The sequence below is a fragment of the Quercus suber genome, unplaced genomic scaffold, assembly GCF_002906115.3.
Source record: "Quercus suber isolate HL8 unplaced genomic scaffold, Cork oak 2.0 scaffold_102, whole genome shotgun sequence".
In the NCBI taxonomy this organism is placed as follows: domain Eukaryota; kingdom Viridiplantae; phylum Streptophyta; class Magnoliopsida; order Fagales; family Fagaceae; genus Quercus; species Quercus suber.
In genome coordinates, this window is record NW_027069567.1 from 21,469 (window position 1) to 41,263 (window position 19,795).

At 37.9% G+C, this 19,795-nt stretch overlaps 1 pseudogene; it reads right to left on the reverse strand.

The window, feature by feature from the left end:
• Positions 1–16,374: 16,374 nt before the first annotated feature.
• LOC112015720 (antimicrobial ginkbilobin-2-like protein) lies at positions 16,375–19,451 on the reverse strand (annotated as a pseudogene).
• Positions 19,452–19,795: the final 344 nt, after the last annotated feature.

Consider the following 19,795-nt stretch of genomic DNA (forward strand, 5'->3'; position numbering starts at 1 on the left):
GGCTAATCTTTTGACAAAACATGCTTTACTTATAATTTGGTAGATCTAGGATGGGTTTAGTACTTCAAGTAACAAGAGTTCAAGTTTAGTATTGAAGCCATGCAAATCTGTCTAAGAAACAAGTGAAGAAGTGTTATGCATTAAAGCTCAACAAATACCTCAATAGATCATATCTATCAAGGTTTAATGCTGATGCTCGACAACAACTCGATAGAAGCTATATCTATCGAGAATTATAAAATTCAAATTTTCAAATTTGATTTCATGTATATCCATGTGTATTTGTGTAGGGTTTCTTTTTTCACAACCCTAAACATATATAAGGATTATTTTTAAGGGCTGTAAAAGGTGATGCAAGGTGATGTAAAATTATTATACATGCATATTGTGACCTGAGACTATTAGCCCTACTTCATCTTCCTCTCTGTAGAAGCTACTGCGTCTTTACACCAAGGGTTTTGTAACCAAGAAGCTTCTTGATCTTCATTGTTGGATGAACTGAAGAACTTTGTAGCTAACATCTTCCTCAAGTTGGTGTGTTAGTCACGTACTGGGATCCGTGCATTATTGGTTAGTCACGTATTGAGAGCCATGCATTAAAAGGAGAGATTGCTGCTACATTACAAGTCCAATTGGGTATTGGGGTAAGGGTTGAAATGTAGGTTGATATTAGGTATTGTGATTTATTTTACTTAGAACCACTTGTTTTGATAATAGTAGATTTTCGAGAGTGGTGATCTTAAATTCACCCGGTTAGGTTTTGTCTCGGTGGTTTTCCCCATTCGTAAACAAAGCACCTATGTCAAATTTATTTTTTGCTGCATTTAACTTAGTTGATGATTTGTTTGTACTACCACGCTTATTGCATGTAATTGAATTTAATTAATTAACTTGACTAATTAATTGATTAATTTACCAAAGAGGTCAATACATTCTTGGCCTATCAAGTGGTATCAGAGTGGGCACACTCTGATTAGGATTAATCTTTACTGTGTGATCCATTGACCTCTGTTTGTCATGGATAGTGGACAATCACTTATTATACCACCTTTATTTAATGGCACTAACTATGCATACTGAAAAGTACGCATGAGAGCTTTCTAGCAGTCTTTTGATGAGAAGGTGTGGTAAGCTATGGAGATTAACTGAACTAAGCCAAAGGAAGCGCCGGCTGATTGGGATGATGCCAAGATTAAAGCAGCAAACTTCAACAGCAAAGAATTAAATGCTCTATTCAGTGCGGTCATCAATGAGGAGTTAAAGAAGATGTTCTCTACTGAAACTGCTAAGGAAGCATAGACTATCCTCCAGTCAACCTATGAAGGGACTAAGGCTATCAAGGATTCAAAACTCTAAAGGCTCACTACTAGCTTTGAGGAGATAAAGATGGAGAAGAATGAGTCTTTTAATGAGTTTAATGCCAAGCTGAAGGACATAGTTAACTCAGCCTTTAATCTTGGGGAAACCATTCCTGAACCCAAGGTTATAAGAAAGGTGCTAAGGTCTCTGCCTGTGAGATTTCATACAAAGATCACTGTCATTGAAGAATCAAAGGATATTGACTCTATTCCTTTTACGGAGTTGGTTGGCAACTTGTAAACCTATAAATTGGGTTTGACTAGAATCGGGAAAGGAAGCAAAAGTAAGAGCATGGCACTGAAGGCCAAAAGCAATGAAACCGATGAGTTGTCCGATGATGAAGATTCCAAAATGAAATCCTACATCACTAGGCAATTCAAGAAGTTCATGAAGAATGCCAATGCGAAAGGATTTGATAAGGACTGTAAGCAATCCAGTTCTTCTCATTATAAGAGCCAAGACAGAGGAAAGAAGGATGCTAAGGATGGCAATCATTACACTATTCCCTTCAGACCAAAGTGCTACGAATGTCAAGGTTTTGGACACATGAAACAAGAATGTCCAACATATCTCAAGTTAGTTAGGAAAAACAAGGCTCTTGCTCCTACCTTAGGTGACATTGAGCCTGAGATTGAGTCAGATGATAGTGATAATGAGGGAATTTTAAATGCCTTTACTACTACAGTTGATCCTACTGAAAGGGTTACAAAAATAAAAGATGAAGAAAAGGACTTAGTGGTATCTAAGTTTGGGAAAACGGATGAACATGATGACATCCATACGCAAAATTATACAATGTTTTTGAAAAGCATGAGAAACTGTATAGGCTGGCCACCAAGAAGCTAAGTGATTTAGAGCTAAACCGAGAGGAGCCCTCTACAAAGGTTGATGAAGCAAATCAAACTATTGGAGCTTTGCGGTTCAAGAATAACTTTCTTTCTGAAAATATAAAGAAGCTTAAAGCAGAATTGTTCCTAGTTCGAGTACAATTGGAGAGGACTTCCAGTGCAAAGCTCGATGAGATGTTTAGCTTTCAGAAAACTACTTCTGACAAAACCGATTTGGGGTATGATTTCTCTTCTCCTAATATTGCCTCATCTAGTACAACTATGTTTGTCTCACCTACTAACAATGTTAATTCTGAAAACAATGAATGTAAAACTGAAATAGATAGTGAGAACGTAGACAAGGGAAAATCTATTCTAGGAGAACCCATAAGGTTTAAAAGAAAGAGACTAGAAACCCTAGGACTAAGAAGATTAACAACAAAAAGTCTAAACCGAAGAAGCTGCATCTCTATCATCACTGTGGAGCTTCAGGACATACTTATCCAAATTGCTACAAGTGGTTAGCCACTCAATAAAGCAATAATATGCTCTCGTTTGGAAACCAAAATTAGTTTCCATCTTCTCTTGCTCCTCTTGGAGATCTTCTTAAGGCCATCATGTTCCTTTTGAACTTAAACGATTTCAATTCTTCCCCCTTACCACCGGATCAAAGGTTTGCTCAAAGAAAAGGTTCTTCCAAGGTGTGGAAGGAAAAAGGCTCAAACTGATTTAGTCACTTTTTCTCTCTCTCCCTTTATGTTTATGCATTACTTGTATGTTTTGCTCTCTTATCTTAAGTCAGTCTAGTTTTATGCTTTGTTTTATTTAACATGTTTTTGTTTGTTTGTTTTCACTTTTACATTATTTTGTTTTTCATAAAAATAAGAAAATTAAAAAAAATTTGAAAAATCAGGAAAATACAAAAACAGTGTGTGTTTGTATTCATTGGTACTTGTGTACTTTGGATAGCCATTGAAACAAAGTTTTCTAAACCTTGTATCTTTTGCTTAGATGAGCATCTCAATGCACAACTAAGCAAATGAGTTTTGTGGCTCATGTTTATGATGAGTACGATTAAGTAATCTCTTATACTTAACACTCATGTCACTCATTTTGATAAGAATGACTAAAAAATCCTAAAAGAAATGTATAAATAACCATCTCACCACTAAAGCCCGCCAATCATGTGTAACATCCATGTGCTTTGGCATTGTAAAATTGTGATGTTTGTGGCTTAACATAATCGGGTATTTCTTTTCTCTCTCTTATATGCTCATGCATGATATGCTCAAAAAGAAAAAGAATATGCAAAGAAATCAAAAGTAAAAACAATCAAAATGCTTTTAAATATGGTTGCAAGCGTGTTTCTAGAAGATGTGGGAGTTATAGGATGTACCTCGAAGGTGATATTCCCTATCAAGCAGTTATGATTATATGTGAATGTATGTGATTTTCTCATATCTCAAATCATCATAATATGAGACACTTATGCACTCTTACTATGTTTTCACACACAATACACAAATTCTTTACTACTTTTGATACATGTGCAGGTACAATGTGATTTGGTCATCACAATGAATACATATATTAATGTATGCTGCCTAAACTGCCATAACTTGTTTTTGAAATATAAAATTGGTTAGACTTTGTGTGTGTGTGTGTGTGTGTGTTTGTGTGTTTTGGATCATGAATACTTTGTATTTTTTTACTGAGAAATGTTTTTGAAAGCTTAACATGTTGATTAGATCTATGTTTGAGTAGCTTGTTTGTTGCATTCATCTCTATGTGTTTTTCCACTCTTTGAAAAACTCTTTTTCTTCAAGCTCCACAGCGTCTCAACAGATTCTTATCTATCAAGCCCCTTGGACTTCCTTTCTCGACAGAAGTTAGCGCAATTTTGATCCATCGAGCTTTCTGAAATTTGTCTCGACAACTTCTTGATCTATCGAGAAACTTTCTGTCTGGCCGATAGATTCTCAACAGCTACACGATCCATCAAGGTACTTTTGCCGTCGAAAGATCCTAGACAGCACCTCAATAGATTCATTTCTATCTAGATTTAGTACTAGACAGATCTCGATAACTCCTCGATCCATCAAGCTGCATTTTCTATATATAGCTGAGGCGCGATTCGGTTTTCATTTTCTCACTTCTCTTTCGACAGAAAATCCTTCTCTCTCACTCCAAGCACTTTCCTTTCACTTCTATCTCTCTACCCACGTGATTTTCAGCCTACATCAAGCCTTAATCCTCTAGTAAGTGTTCTTAAACCCTCATTTTCATGCATTCATGCATTTTAGAGCTAGGTTTTTGGGCTTTTGAAAATTTTTGGAGTTTTTAGTGTTTTAGAAAGACAAGTTGTGAAAATCTACCATGCCATGAACTCTCTTCTTGCAAATTTTTTCAAGAGTTTGTGTTAGGGTTAGATTTTATTGTATTCAACAAGTGATTATAAGTTTAGTAATTTAAGACTTCTCTCATAATTCATTTGTTTATTGTGGTTTTTTCATTGATTGCTAACGGGAGAGACTGTTAGGACATATGTGAGACTTGTTAGAAACATATGTTATGTAAATTGGCTAATCTTTTGACAAAACGCACTTTACTTGTAATTGGGTAGATCTAGGATGGGTTTAGTACTTCAAGGAACAAGAGTTCAAGTTTAGTATTGAAGCCATGCAAATATCTCCAAAAAACAAGTGAAGAAGTGTTGTTCATTAAAACTCAACAGATAGATCAACAGATCATATCTATCGAGATTTAATGATAATACTCGACAGAAGCTATATCTATAGAGAATTACAAAATTCAGATTTCTAGATCTAATTTCACGCATATCCATGTGTATTTGTGTAGGGTTTCTTTTTTCACAACCCTAAACATATATAAGGATTATTTTAAGGGCCGTAAAAGGTGATGCAAGGTGATGCTAAGTGATTATACATGCATATTGTGACCGAAGACAATTAGTCCTAGTTCATCTTCCTCTCTGTAAAAGCTACAGTGTCTTTGCGCCAAGGGTTTTATAACCAAGGAGCTTCTTGATCTTCATTGTTGGATGAACTGAAGAACTTTATAGCCAACATTTTCCTCAAGTTGGTGTGTTAGTCACGTACTGGGATCCAAGAATCATTAGTTAGTCACATATTGAGAGCCGTGCATTGAAAAGAGAGATTACCGCTACATTACAAGTCCAATTGGGTATTGGGGTAAGGGTTCAACTATAGATTGGTATTAGGTACTAGATTCCTTTTACTTGTAACCGCTTGTTTTGATAATAATGGATTCTCGGAAGTGGTGACCTTAAATTCATCCGGTGGAGTCTTGCCTTAGTGGTTTTTTCCATTCGTAAAAAAATCACATGTGTCAAATTTTTTTTCTGCTGCATTTAACTTAGTTGGTGATTTGTTTGTGCTACCACACTTATTGCATGTAATTGAATCTAATTAATTAACTTGGCTAATTAATTGATTAATTTACCAAAGGGATCAATACATTCTTGGCCTATCAACTGCTTTGGTGATCAGCTAGATTTCTGAAAGCATTCTCGGGAAGATTAAGCATCAGTCAATCAATACAGTAGACATGATAGCTCACTTTTGGTGCACTCGTGACAGTATTCATTATATCGAATGGTCGAGATGAACTGACACTTCGATTGCCAAGACACGCATGAAAAGAAACAACGGTCTATATTAATTAACTTATGGTAGTTGCATTAAATGACATTTACTCCTATAAATACTAACACAGTTTACGTTATTCTTTTCTTTAGTTCTTTTCAAGTTCAGCTTATTTCTTCCTTCTTCCCGAGCCCTTAAATTCCTTCCAAGACAATTCTTATCATTAAAAAGCTACTCAGTAAATCCTCTTCCCTCTATCTATTTCTTAGTAAACTTGATAGGAAAAAATGGGTTTTTCATATCTTTTAAGAATTGACGCAGATGTAGAATCCTTCAAAGCTAGGTTTGATATCCCTTATAATATGAACATATTGTACCGTCACGAGAGAGACATAGAAGACCAAAGGTTACCCCATGTAGTCTTTTTTCCTTTAATGTCTGTATCAGAGGGTGGGATTAGATTTCCAGTAGATCCTTTATAACTTAGGACCCTTAGTTTTTACGAGCTTAGCCCCGACCAATGTTTACCCAACTTTTATAGGGTAGTCAGCTGTGTGGGACGTCTTAACCGACTATATGGCCTCAGCCTTACCCATTATGATATTAACTTCTTAAATGCTATTCGAGGGAGCCTAAAGTACGAGTATTACCTTCAAAACCCGAAACACTATGGTTAGGTTGATATCCTATCTTCCCAACTCCAATAGGAACTCTGCGGGGGAGTTTACAAAAGTGAGTGGGAATTGGATGAATGGTGAACTTATTTGCCTAACGTCTCCTCATCTGATATGTCGGTACTTTCTTTTCCAACTCCTTAACATAACACTACCATGCATACTTTTTCACTTTAAGTTTCTTGTTTTTGTTTTTAAATGTTCAGTATGTTCTTAATGTTGTTCTCATGTACATTTTTCATTGACTTGTTCATTATTCCTCACTACAGTTTCCAAAAAAATTCAACCGGATCTAAGTGTGGTGAACTTACTTGCCTGACCTCTCCTCATCAGATATGTCGGTACTTTCTTTTCCAACTCCTTAACATAACACTACCATGCATACTTTTTCACTTTAGGTTTCTTGTTTTTGTTTTTAAATGTTCAGTATGTTCTTAATGTTGTTCTCATGTACATTTTTCATTGACTTGTTCATTATTCCTCACTACAGTTTCCAAAAAATTTCAACCGGATCTAAGTGCGGTACAAACTCAAAAGCTCAAATTCATCCTACTTCAGAAATATTCGTACATTATGACAGGCAATTGAGAGCATCCCATCTAATCCTTGGCTGCGTGCCCTTTTACATCAGCTACCAAGATTCCTTAGGCACTTTGACGGTCAGCAACCCATTTTTGCCTTACCTTGACACTCGGTTGCCTAGATTTTTGCCAAACGGACTTATCAGTGATGAGGCGAGACACCGAAGACCTAGAAGAGTTAGACAAGGTTTGCTTGAACTTGTACGTGACGGTTCAGCAGACATCGTTTTTCAAGGGTAGGCTGTGCATATTCCAGTAGAAGCCCCCGATTTAGAAGCCTCTGTTGCAAAAGCCCCTGCTTCCATCAATCCAACTGCAGGGATGGTTCAAAGGCATACAATGGCTTTGGATCACTGGTTTCCGGCTGCAGAGCCAATTAGGAGCTAGGCTGCTCCTTAACCAACCCCTCAACAGACAACTCCCTCCACCCCTCATTAATGAAGGAAGAGACAAAGGGGTACCGACGATGCCTTAACTAAGTCTAGTACCCCTCTTGCTGACTAGCACTCTACTCCATTTTTGGGTGGGGTAGTGACTCAACTGCCCTACAAGACCTCCCAAGAGACGAGGCCTGCGACTCAGCCGACCATCATTGGTTCTCAAATGGCCTCTACCTCCTCAAATCCCTCTACAAGATGGGAATGCACCTTCTATTTGGGGGACAAAGTCTTGCCACTCAACCCCTACGTTCAGACTTGGAGAAGTAGCCTTATGGGACAAGTATCTGACAGCCTTGAGCAGACTCTATTACTACCTACCTATCTGGAGCACTACTCGAGCTGTCGGGATGAGGATCTCATCCTTAAAATAAAATGGTATACCATAGCAGTGAGTATTTTTTTCTATAAAATTTTATTGTTTTTATTTGTTATCCATTTCTATGTATGTATATTTTTTATCTCTCATTTTCTATAAGTGTTGGTGCTCGGATTATACTAACCCCCAATCATTTCTACCATCGTTTCAGGCCGCCTAAATGACCCATGTTGTAAAGGGTCGACTAAAAGGCGTGATGGAAGAGGCTGACAAGGAGAAAGCCTTAAAACAAGTAGCCAAAGCGAGCTTGAATAAAAAGACCTTGGAGCTGAATGTAGTAGAGCAGCGAGCAGCTACTACTAAAAGGGCACTAGAATTGGCTGAGCAAAAAGCAAAGGATCTTCAAGGTAAGCTCAGCGAGGCTGAAGTTAAACTTGCTGAGGCTGTGAGCCTTGTCTCAGCTCGTGACAAAGAATTCGCCGACTTAAAGGAGACACTGAAGACTTGTGAACAAGTCTACTACAATATGGGATTTAAAGATGCGGAGAACTCGGCTGGACCAATGATCTTTCAGGCTCGGAAGTTCGGGTTTGCAGAAGGTTGAATGGTCATAGTGAATGCTATCGGTCTCCCTGGCACCTCCCTATTCAAGAGTACCATCCAAATTCCACTACCTGAGGGCCCACAGATTGAAGGATGGCAGTGAAGAGGAGGAGGGCACAAAAAGCCCTGGAATGTGGGCGTTGTCTCAATAGATTGACTCTTCATGGTGGTACTTGATAAGGATAACCCAACAACCACCACTCCTACTGAGACGCAGGGCACTACCTAACCAATTCTTGGCTCGGCCCTTCCTATTGCCAGTGAAGTTCTTTTGACAAGCCCCGCCGCGCCCCATAATTCGAACACTTGATTTTGTTAAGTCATTTAACTATGTATTTCCCCCCTTTATATTTTTATTTTTATTTTTATTTTAACTTCGCCAAAAATTTTTGTATCTAACTTATTGGAATAGTATTTGTGTATTAAACTCTATTAAGTTTACTTAATATTAATGGTTTAAGTTCCTTTGGCCAAATTCTTTATTTTATTTCCTTATAATGCGATTGCATGACCAAGCCCCTTGCACACACGCGTTTTTACTACTTTTAAGGAAAATTTCACCATTATACCCCAAAAAATTCCAAGTGTAAACATTCGGTAACACATGCAATGTATTCATGTTCCCTAACCAAGCGATTGATTTATTACGCACTCTTGGACCAAAGGATTCGATATTTAATTAACACAACTAAGGCCCTTCTATCAAGATAGCCCCCATTTCCTAAGAAAGAACCATTACAGTCTATTTAATAGACTAATCAGTGAATAGGTTTATGTTAAGAACAAGTTCTTCTCCTTGGGGGAGTTTATTAAAGTTTCCACCTTGTCGGTGACTAGAGACAAGCCATGACCAAGTTTCTGTCCTTGGAGAAATTTGTTAAGGTTTCCACCTTGTTGGTGACCAGAGTTAGGCCGAGGCCAGGTTTTTTTCCCTAGGGAAATTTGCTAAGGTTTCCACCTAGTCAATGACCAAAGTCAGGCTGAGGCCAGGTTTCTGTCCTTAGGGAAATTTGTTAAAGTTTCCACCTAGTTGGTTGCCGGAGTAAGGTCGAGGCCAAGTTTCTACCCTTAAAAAAGTCTATTAAGGTTTCCACCTGATCAGTGACTGGAGTCAGGTCAAGGCCAGGTTTTTGTCCTTAGAAAAGCCTGTTAAGGTTTCCACCTAGTAGGAGACCAGAGTCAGGCTGAGGCCAAGTTTTTGTTCTTAGAAAAATTTATTAATGCTTATAAATAACTCAACGCAAAATAACTGAATTCCTTCGCAATTCTCTATTCAAGTTTATCTACAACCTTAGACATATCTTTCACATTTCACACTACACCCATGGGTAATACTTTTTTAGATTAAAAATGTTCCATGGTCAGGGTAAAGGTCTTTCTTCTATATCTTCCTAGTAATAAGCTCCTGCTCTGGCCATTGCTATCACTCGATAGGGTCTCAACCAATTTGGAGCCAACTTACCTGCATTCTGATCCTTCATACCTTCTACTACTTTTCACAAAACAAGGTCTCCTACCACAAACTCTCAAGGCCTCACCTTCATGTTATACCCCTGGGCCAACTCCTGCTAATAATCTACAAGCCGAACGAATACCATGTCTCGTCTTCTTTCTAAGGCATCTAAATTCCCAACCATTTGCGCGTCATTATTACTTCGTGCAAAATCAACTACCCTCATGCTTGACAAGCCAACCCATATTGGTATGACTGCCTCTACTGTGTACGTCATGGAGAAAGGGGTTTCACCCATTAATCTTTTAGGTGTTGTCCGATAGGCCCACAAGATGTTTGGCAGCTCCTCAACCCAATTTTCTTTCACCCTTTCCAATCTCTTCTTCAAACCATTAACTATTATCTTGTTCATTGCCTTTGCCTGCCTATTGTTCTAGGTTACGCCAGTGATGAGTACCTATTAGTTATCCCGAGATAACTACAATACTCCCGAAAGGCCTTACTGTCAAACTAAAACCCATTATCAGATATTAGTACCCTAGGAACCCCGAACCTCATAATGATATTTTTCCATACAAATTTCTTCACATCCACATCCCTAATGTTTGCCAAGGCTTCGGCTTATACCCATTTGATAAAGTAATCTGTCGCAACCAATACAAATCTCCTGTTCCCCAGCGTACAAGGGAATGGTCTAATTATACCTAGCCCCCATTGAGTGAAGGGCCAAGGGCTGATGATCGGATTCAAATTTCACCTAGTTGATGTAAGATTGGAGCATGCCTTTGGCATTGATCACACTTTTTTACATAGTTAGCCGCTTCTCGTTGCATATTCGGCCACCAAAATCCTTAAGTCATGGCTCGCTAGGCTAATGATCTTCCCCCCAAGTGCCCTCCATATATCCATTCATGCAACTCAACAATCTTGGTCGGGTGGAGACATAACAAATATGGACCTCCAAATGAACGCCAATACAACTTTTTATCCTCAAATAACCAAAAATGAGTCGACATTCTCCACACCTTCTTTACCTTTTTTACATCAATTGGCAAAGACCTATCAGATAAAAAAGCAATATCAGGATCCAACCAACTAGGCTCTACCACCGAAGTAGTCGCTACAATCACTCGTTACTCTATGCTCAGTTGCTCTAACAGCTCCACAAAGATCATTTGGTGAATGCATTCAATTGAAGACGAAGCCAAAGTGGCCAATGAATTGCCATGACTATTCTAACTTCTCGGCACTCTAACCACATTGACTTTTTGGAAGTTCGCTCGTAAGGATCCGAACAACTTTAAATATTGTGACATGCGATAGTCCTTTGCCTTAAAGCTCCCCTCTATTTGACTCACCTCTAATCTTGAATCTGAGAACACCTCCACTTCCTTAGCACCAAGCCTCTGCAGTGCTCAGAGTCCAGCAATGAGGGCTCCATATTCGGCTTCATTGTTCAAAGCGCAAAAACCTAATTTGAGTGACTTTTCCAATCTCAATCCCTTGGGAGACACCATTACAATCCTGACCCTTGACCCCCTTGTGTGAAACGCACCATCCACATATACTTGCCACCATTTAACCGTGACTTGGCATATTCCAACAAAGGTTCCTAGTGTAGGAGTAAATTCGGCCACAAAGTCTGCCAACACTTGACCCTTAATAGAATTCCTTGGCTTGTACCGTATATCAAATGCTCCTAGTATTGTTCCCTATTTAGTTATCCTCCCAGTGAAATCTAACCTCCTCAAAAGCAATTGCAAGGGGTACTCGATCAATACCCATACCGTATGTGCTTGGAAATAATGCGGCAATTTCCTTGTAGCATGCACTAGTGCCAATGCCATTTTCTCTAACGGCAAATACTGATTCTCTGCATTCGCTAAAGTTTTACTAAGATAATATACCAATCTCTGGATCCCCTCATGTTGTCTAAGTAACACTGAACTAATAGCAGTTGGATACTGCCAAGTACATATATAAATCTTCTTCAAGCTTGGGTCGGGATAAAATAGGTGGACTTGCTAAATAGGACTTTAAGTCTCTAAATGCCATGTCACATTCCTCCGTCCATTGGAAACCCTTCCATTTCTTCAACAATTGATAGAACGGTCTACACCTATTTGCTGATCTTGAAACAAACTATTCAAGGCGACAATCATCCCAATAAGTCTTTGCACTTCTCTAGGATTGTCGGGCAAGTGTAGCTGTTGAATCGCTATAATTTGGTCAGGGTTAACCTCTATGCCCCGTGTGGTTATCATGTAACCCAAGAACTTGCCTAATCCCACTCCAAAGACGCATTTGTCTACATTAAGGAGTAACTTGTGCCGCCTTAGTATCTCAAAGACCTCAACCAAGTCACGCACATGCCCTGCACTCTTCCTGCTCTTCACTACCATGTCATCAATGTAAATTTCTATAGTTTCCCCAATCTGATCCTTGAACATCCGAGTAAACATACGGTGATACATCGCCCCAGCATTCTTTAGCCCAAAAGGCATCACTGTGTAATGGTAATTTCCCTCAAGTGTAATAAAAGAAGTTTTCATCTAATCCTTAAGTTCCAAAGCGATCTGATGATAACCTTGAAAGGCATCTAAAAAGCTCATTCTCTGTTATCCAACCATAGCATCCACCAACTAATCTATCTTCGCTACAGGGAACAGGTCCTTCGAACACACGCAGTTTAGGTCAGTAAAGTCAACATAAACTCTCCATTTTCCATTCTTCTTCTTCACCACCACCACCATATTAATTTCTCCACTTCCTCCTTTACTACCTCCACATGAGGCTTCACTGACCTTCTCGGTCTCTGCTTCTTTGGTGGGACCAGAGGGTCTACATTTAACTTATGCATAATAAAAGCCAGGTCAACTCTAGGAACCTCATACGAGTTCCTTGCAAACACGTTCAAATTTTGTACTAATGACAGAAGAATCTCCACCCAATCTTCTATTGGCAAGCTCTTTCCCACCCGAAAACACCTGTTGGCATATGGCATAATCCGTGCTTGAACCAATTCTTCTACACTATCTACCCTTATGAAATCCTCGGTAACCTGTAATTGCTATAACTGAGCTCAGTCAACTTCTTCCTTCTGCTTAATCTCATGGTTTATTGCTACTACCAAGCATTGCCTTTCTGCTTTTTGATTGGCCCGTACCACCGCGACCCCATCTTCAGTAGAGAATTTGATCTTTTAATGCAACGTAGATGGTACAGCCCCCATAGCATGGATCCAAGGTTGTCCCAAAATCACTATGTACAACAAAAAGGCATTAACCACAATGAAATTTACTTCAACTTCTTTTCCTTTAGTCACCATCGAGAGCTTTATCTGCTTCTCGAGCGTTACAACCTTCCCATCAAACCCTACAAGCGATGTGTCATATTTACTCAAATCCTCAGGCTTCAACCCTAGCCCCTTATATAGATTGGGGTACATGATCTCAGCCCCACTCCCTTGATCTACGATGACTCTCTTTACCAAGAATCCACCAATCCGAGAAGTCACCATCAAGACGTCATCATGTGGCTAGGACGTTCATTCCAAATCTGCTTCACTAAAAGTGATTGGGACCGAAATCCTCTTGAGCCTCTTCTCAGGTCGATCTATAGCATCTACTTCAGGCGAGGTCACTACACTCAAAATGCCCCTCTGACGGCTCAAACTTACTCCCATGGAAGTTGCATGAATGACCTCAATAACTCCTAAGGGAGGGGGAAGTGCATTATTACTTCGGTTTCTCGATCCCTAGCCTATACTTACCCCTTCTTGGCTGACCAGAAATTCCTTTAAATGCCCCTCTTTTACAAGTTACTCCATATGGTCCTTCAACACACGGCATCGCTCGATAGTATGACCTTTTTCTCTGTGGTAAGTACAATACAAGCTTTGATTCCTTCTAGATAGGTCCACACCCAACTTCCCCGGCCATTAAAAGTAAGGTTCATTCTTAATGCGCTCAAGGATCTTATAAACAGGCTGCTTAAATGTCACATGAACTCTCTCGACCCGCTGCACCAAGCCCATACTTAGAGCTCTTGACTCCCTCCTAATTCTCGACTAAAACCTCTTAGGACGATAATCTTTGTTGTATTGCGAAAAGGCCAAGGCTTCGCCTTTGCCCTATAGCCGGTCATCTTCCAATCTCTTATACTCTTCAATCCTTCTCATAAGTTAATGCATGTCCTCAGGGAGATGCATAGTTAAAGAGTCCCTCAGTTCCAACTCTTGGGGGAGCCCAAGCCGGAAGGTACTGGTGGCTACCCACTCATTCCCTCCTCCTATCTCATTATATAACTCCCAGACTTCTGGCAAATTGTCTTCTTCCATTTCTCTGACCTAAAAAATCTGTGTTTTTTATATGGTTTCTTAATTTTTCCCAACGTGTGAACTTAACTTTTTATCACCAAAACTCACTATAATCATACATCTAGAATGGTACATAGTTTAGATTTATTATTAGTTAATTTGATCTTTAGTATTCTTTAGCCTTTATTATTCAGTACAAAACGATTGTTGCTATGTTGTTTTTATTAAGGAAAAACTACTATTTTGGTCCTTATATTTTGAGATCATGGTCAATTTGGCTCATACATTTTGGTATCAATCAATTTAGTCTCCATTATTTTCAAGTTGCAGTCAATTTCCTTTAGTGAGTTGACGGCAATGACCAAATTACTGTAAGTTAAAAATAACAATGACCAAATTTACTGCAATTAAAATGTAGAAACCTAATTGACAGTAACCTCAAAATGTAAGTACTAAAATGGTATTTTCACCTTTTATTAATGATGTGTTATTTTCGATGACCATTGTCTATCTATATGTCCGCTAGCTGATTGGTTTTTTTTTTTGCAGAGGTCGGTTAAGCTTTTTGTTGTGTTTCCAAGCATCTCTAGTTACACGAGATGCAACTAGTGAAAGAGGGTTAGAGGGACTCACTGTTGTGACTGAAATTCAGCTGCACTAGCATATAGCTACTCAACTTAATCTAATTAAGCCTTAATCCCCATTAAATTGAGGGTCTTATTCGCTCAAACTAACATTAACATGTCATGAATGATAGTAACTATAAAGCAAGCAAATACACTACAATGATTATAGGTTAGTAACGGTATAGCAAATTAGGCCATAGGACTAATTGTATTAACTTTCTATTTGCGTGAAATTGTTGATAAAACAAGAAAGTAGGAGCATGTACTAGCCTACTTACCGATAAAATCTATTATAGTTGGCCATTACCAAACATTCTTTGAAGGTTGTCCAAAAAAGGTTTCACTGTTGGGTTTATGAACCTCTCCCAAAGTTATTGAAATGCCTCCCGTGTCTAAGTTTTAGTATACCCAATGTTGTACATTGTTGGAAAATCACATCTTTGTAGACCACCACCACCCACACCAATGCTGGCAGTCCCATCAAGCCCATAACCAAGGGCACCAACACACAACATAGACTCACTGAGTCCATGCTTGTCCTAGCAACATCCTTTGGATGAAAAAGTGTGCACTCCCATCATTAGCAGAGAAAATCAAATTGAAACTATAAAATTGAAATTGCTACCTTCCCCTTATTTATTGCAGTGCTATTTCTCTGCCATTCTTTTTTTATAGGTAAAATTCTATTATAGACGTAAATCAAAGTCAACTGAGTCCATGCTTGTCCTAGCAACATCCTTTGGATGAAAAAGTGTGCACTCCCATCATTAGCAGAGAAAATCAAATTGAAACTATAAAATTGAAATTGCTACCTTCCCCTTATTTATTGCAGTGCTATTTCTCTGCCATTCTTTTTTTATAGGTAAAATTCTATTATAGACGTAAATCAAAGTCCATCTGTTGTCCATATTTCATTTCTTAGACTTTGAGTTTTATTTCCTGTGTAGTCCTAAAAGTGCATTAGTCTTCTTTAGACCGATTTTGAGATTCAAGCTTTACTCTCAAAAACAAACCCGAGTCTAGAAAGGCCATCTCTTTAGCTTGACACATGACTTTGCACAAAAATAACTCAAAAAAGGATTTTTGCCAAGTATTTTTAAAACAGTAACAATTTGCCCATTTGTTATTTTTTAAACCACTGCCCCATGCAAAATTTCATCATCAAAGTACCAAAATCTAACCAAATGATTACTATTGGCCAAAATTATACAAGTGATGAAGCAAACAGTTGTCGCATTAGAAAATTTTATTTAGTTTGTAACATATTATATTACACATTTTGATACATAAACATCAGAAACCATAATAGTCTAGACATCAACAAATGGGTAAAGTTCATATCTACCGTTAGATAAATTATAAGATCCACATGGTGGACAAGTGATGTGGTCCACTATTCCACTAAAAAACTGTCACTTGTTTAACATTGTTAGTTAAAAAAAAATTTTAAACAGAAATTAATTACTAACTCAGCAATTTTAAACAAATGAAAGTTTTTTAGTGGAATGGTGGACAAATGACGTGATATACCAAAGGACTATAATTTCTCCGTTACGTTACAACTGCCACTAACAGGCACATCTTACAATCAAGACCAGAGAGGTCCCTGGTGCCTTGAGCCAAACCAAATACACTACTCGATGAATCAAGCTCTATGTCCCCAGTAGCATAGAATTTTGGATCGGCATAAGCTTTATTAGATATGCTGTTTAACGACTCCCCTAACTTTTAGACTGAATGAAACGGGATCATCTACATCTTGGGCGTTCGACGTGTAGAACTTGTTTTGGTCATCGATTTGTCCGAAGAAATTTATGTTCGAGTACTTTAAAAGGCAGTTATTGTATCAAATTATTGCTCCTTTTTTATTAGGGCAACGATTACCAAGCTCTTGGCCTGCATTAGGGGTGTGTATGGGTCAGGTTAAGGGGATTTTTTGACCCAACCCACTATGGTGGGTCAAAATAAATTCAACCCAATCTAACCCATCACATTAGTCCAACCCAACCCGAGTTGAACCCATGGGTTTGACAATTTTTTTTTTTAATACTATTATTATTAAATTGAGCAGAAAAAAATATATCACACTTGCCACCTGAGTTGATAAACAAAATATATAATATATATTTAAATATACATATATATATACACATATAATATATATGATAGTAGGAACCGAAGTGCCCTATAGCTGATTTTTATAAATAAATAAAATATTAAATATATATTAAATATGGGTGGGTCAGGTCGGATTTGGCAGGTTTGTAATTTTATAACCCAAACCCAACCCGACCCACTATTAAAAAAAAAAAAAAAATTAACCCAACCCAACCCACCAAGCTCTAAAATCCGACCCAACCCGTTAGGACGAGTTTGGCGGGTTGGTGGGTTTTCTACACACCCCTAGCCTGCATCAACAACACAGGTCTAAAAGTTTGTGGTTGAAACATCGCCTCGGCACTGGGCTAAACCATTTGCTTGGTCTTGGCCTTGCCTAGTTGAGCCGAGCCCAAACCCTGTTAAGGAACTTTGATGGACAAAAGATTGAGAAAACCATTCAAGTTTGTACCATAAGGGCTATTGGCAGAGTAGTTTTCCCGGCTAAAACAAAGATAATTTAATGGGTCGGCACAATTAATTGGCTGCATGGAGGGAGAAGCTGAATAATAGAAAGCTGACAGCAATATATTTTGAGCACATGTTGATTGAAATTGAAGGTTGGTTTTGTGGGTGTGTAATTCTTTCCAAGAACTGATCTATAAATAGAAAAAACTTTTCAAGTTTTGACCAAGTATGGAATTGAAAATGCTGACTTTTTTCTTAGTGGCAACCTCATCAATCCTAATTCTTTTGATTAATAAAACTCAAAATTGCACTCAGACTTTGAGTGTAGTAGAGTGGAGTAAATCTCGCACAAAATGCTACTTTTACAATATTTTCACAATAAATTATAGTTGGTAAACTATTACTAGTGAGTAAAAAAATAATTTCAGTAGTAGACTTAGACTAAAATTAATGACAATTTTTCACCCAAGCTTTAATTGTGAAAATGTTATAGAAGTAGCATTTCTCTTTTATTAATTAGCTCATGAAAATGCTAAGGAAACACTATACATGATCCATAATTCTAAGCTCTAAACTAAAGACCAACTCAAATTAGTGAGGGACCAATGGAATTAAAGTCAAATGTTGAAAGATGTCACATGTGAAGGGGAATATTAAAAATATGTAGTTAAATGAATAAATTTACTATATCTCAATACCTTAAATTTTTGGCTCCATCGATAATTTATACTAGCTGATTGATTTTTTCTGCAGTGATTGGTTAAGCTTTTTGTTATGTTTCCAAGCATCTTTAGCACACGGGACGCAGTTGATGAGAGAGGGTTAGAGGGACTCTTGTTGCGGCTGAAATTCTAACCAAGTGAGTCCAAGAATGCACTCCGGTACTGTAACTTATGCTCTTCGGCTGTACTACATATAGCAACTCAACTTAATTCAATTAAGCCTTAATCCCAATTAAATTGAGGGTAGACTAGCCGTACCATTAACATCTCTTTCGCTCAAAAATAACATTAACATGCCATGAATGATCATAGCTATGAAGCAAGTAAATACACTACAATGATTATTGGTTAGTAACAGTATAGCACATTAGGCAACATGACCAATTGTGTGTACTTTCTATTTGCATGAAATTGTTGGTGCAACAAGAAAGTAGGAGCAGGTATTAGCCTACTTACCCATAAATTCTATTATAGTTGGCCATCACAAAACATTCGTGAAGGTTGTCCAAAAAAGATTTTACTTTTAGGTCTATGAACCTCTGCCAAAGCTGTTGAAGATGCATCTACAGTAACTAAACGACAGCAGAACAAGAAGAAAACGACGCCAAGCTGTCTTGGCGAAATAAATAAAGAAGCTAAGAAAACGGCAACGTTTTGTTTAATGAAGAAACAGAGCAAGCACGTGAGAAGTTGTAAACTAAAGAGAGACGCGCGCAAAGCCAGATGTCATGATCTGGTTGGTCAAACTCAGAAGCCGTTACACAGTGAAAGTTGTTAGAAGTTAGTTAGAGTTGGTTTTTACTTTTCCCGCCTTGTTATTTCTTCTCTTGTTGTATATAAACAGAGCAGTTACATTATTTGTACACTTACACAATCATTTTGTGATTCAATACAGAATACTCTCAGATTTAGAGAGATTTTCATTTTCCTTTCTAGAACTTTCATTTCTTACAAATGCCTTGTGCCCTTGTGTGTCCAAGTTTTAGTACCCAATGTTGTACATTGTTGGAAAATCAAATCTTTGTAGACCACCACCACCACCACCACCACCAACACAAATGCCTCCAGTCCCATCAAGCCCGAAACCTAGAGCACCAGTACACAACATAGTCTCATTGAGTCCATGCTTGTCCTAACAACATACTTTGAATGAAAAAGTGTACACTCCCATCATTAGCAGAGAAACTCATATTGAAGCTGTAAAATTGAACTTGCTACCTTCCTCTCTATTTATTGCAGTGGTATAAGTAAGAATTTTCTCTTCCATTCATTTCTTATAGGTAAAATTCTATTACTAATGTTACTCTTAGTTTGTATACCTTCATGTATGACTTCAGTCATGTGGCAAATGTTGATTTTTTTAACAAGTTGAAAAACTTATGGCTCATTTGATACGTGTGTTTAAATAACAGTTTTTAATTTTTTTAGAAATACGTGTGAGTGAAAAAGTGTGTAAAAATACGTGTAATGTTGTTTAAAAACTGAAAACATGTGATTAAACTTGCATACCAAACGGGGCCTTATTATGTTCTATGGGAATGATAATACCTTGAAGATATGAGAACCTAAACTATGACTGAAACTTATGTTATAATATAAGGCTTAAATTTTTTGAGTAGGCGCTGAATCATACTTTTAATTTAAAAAATAAAATAAAAAAACTCAAGTTTCTGAGTAGCGCATCT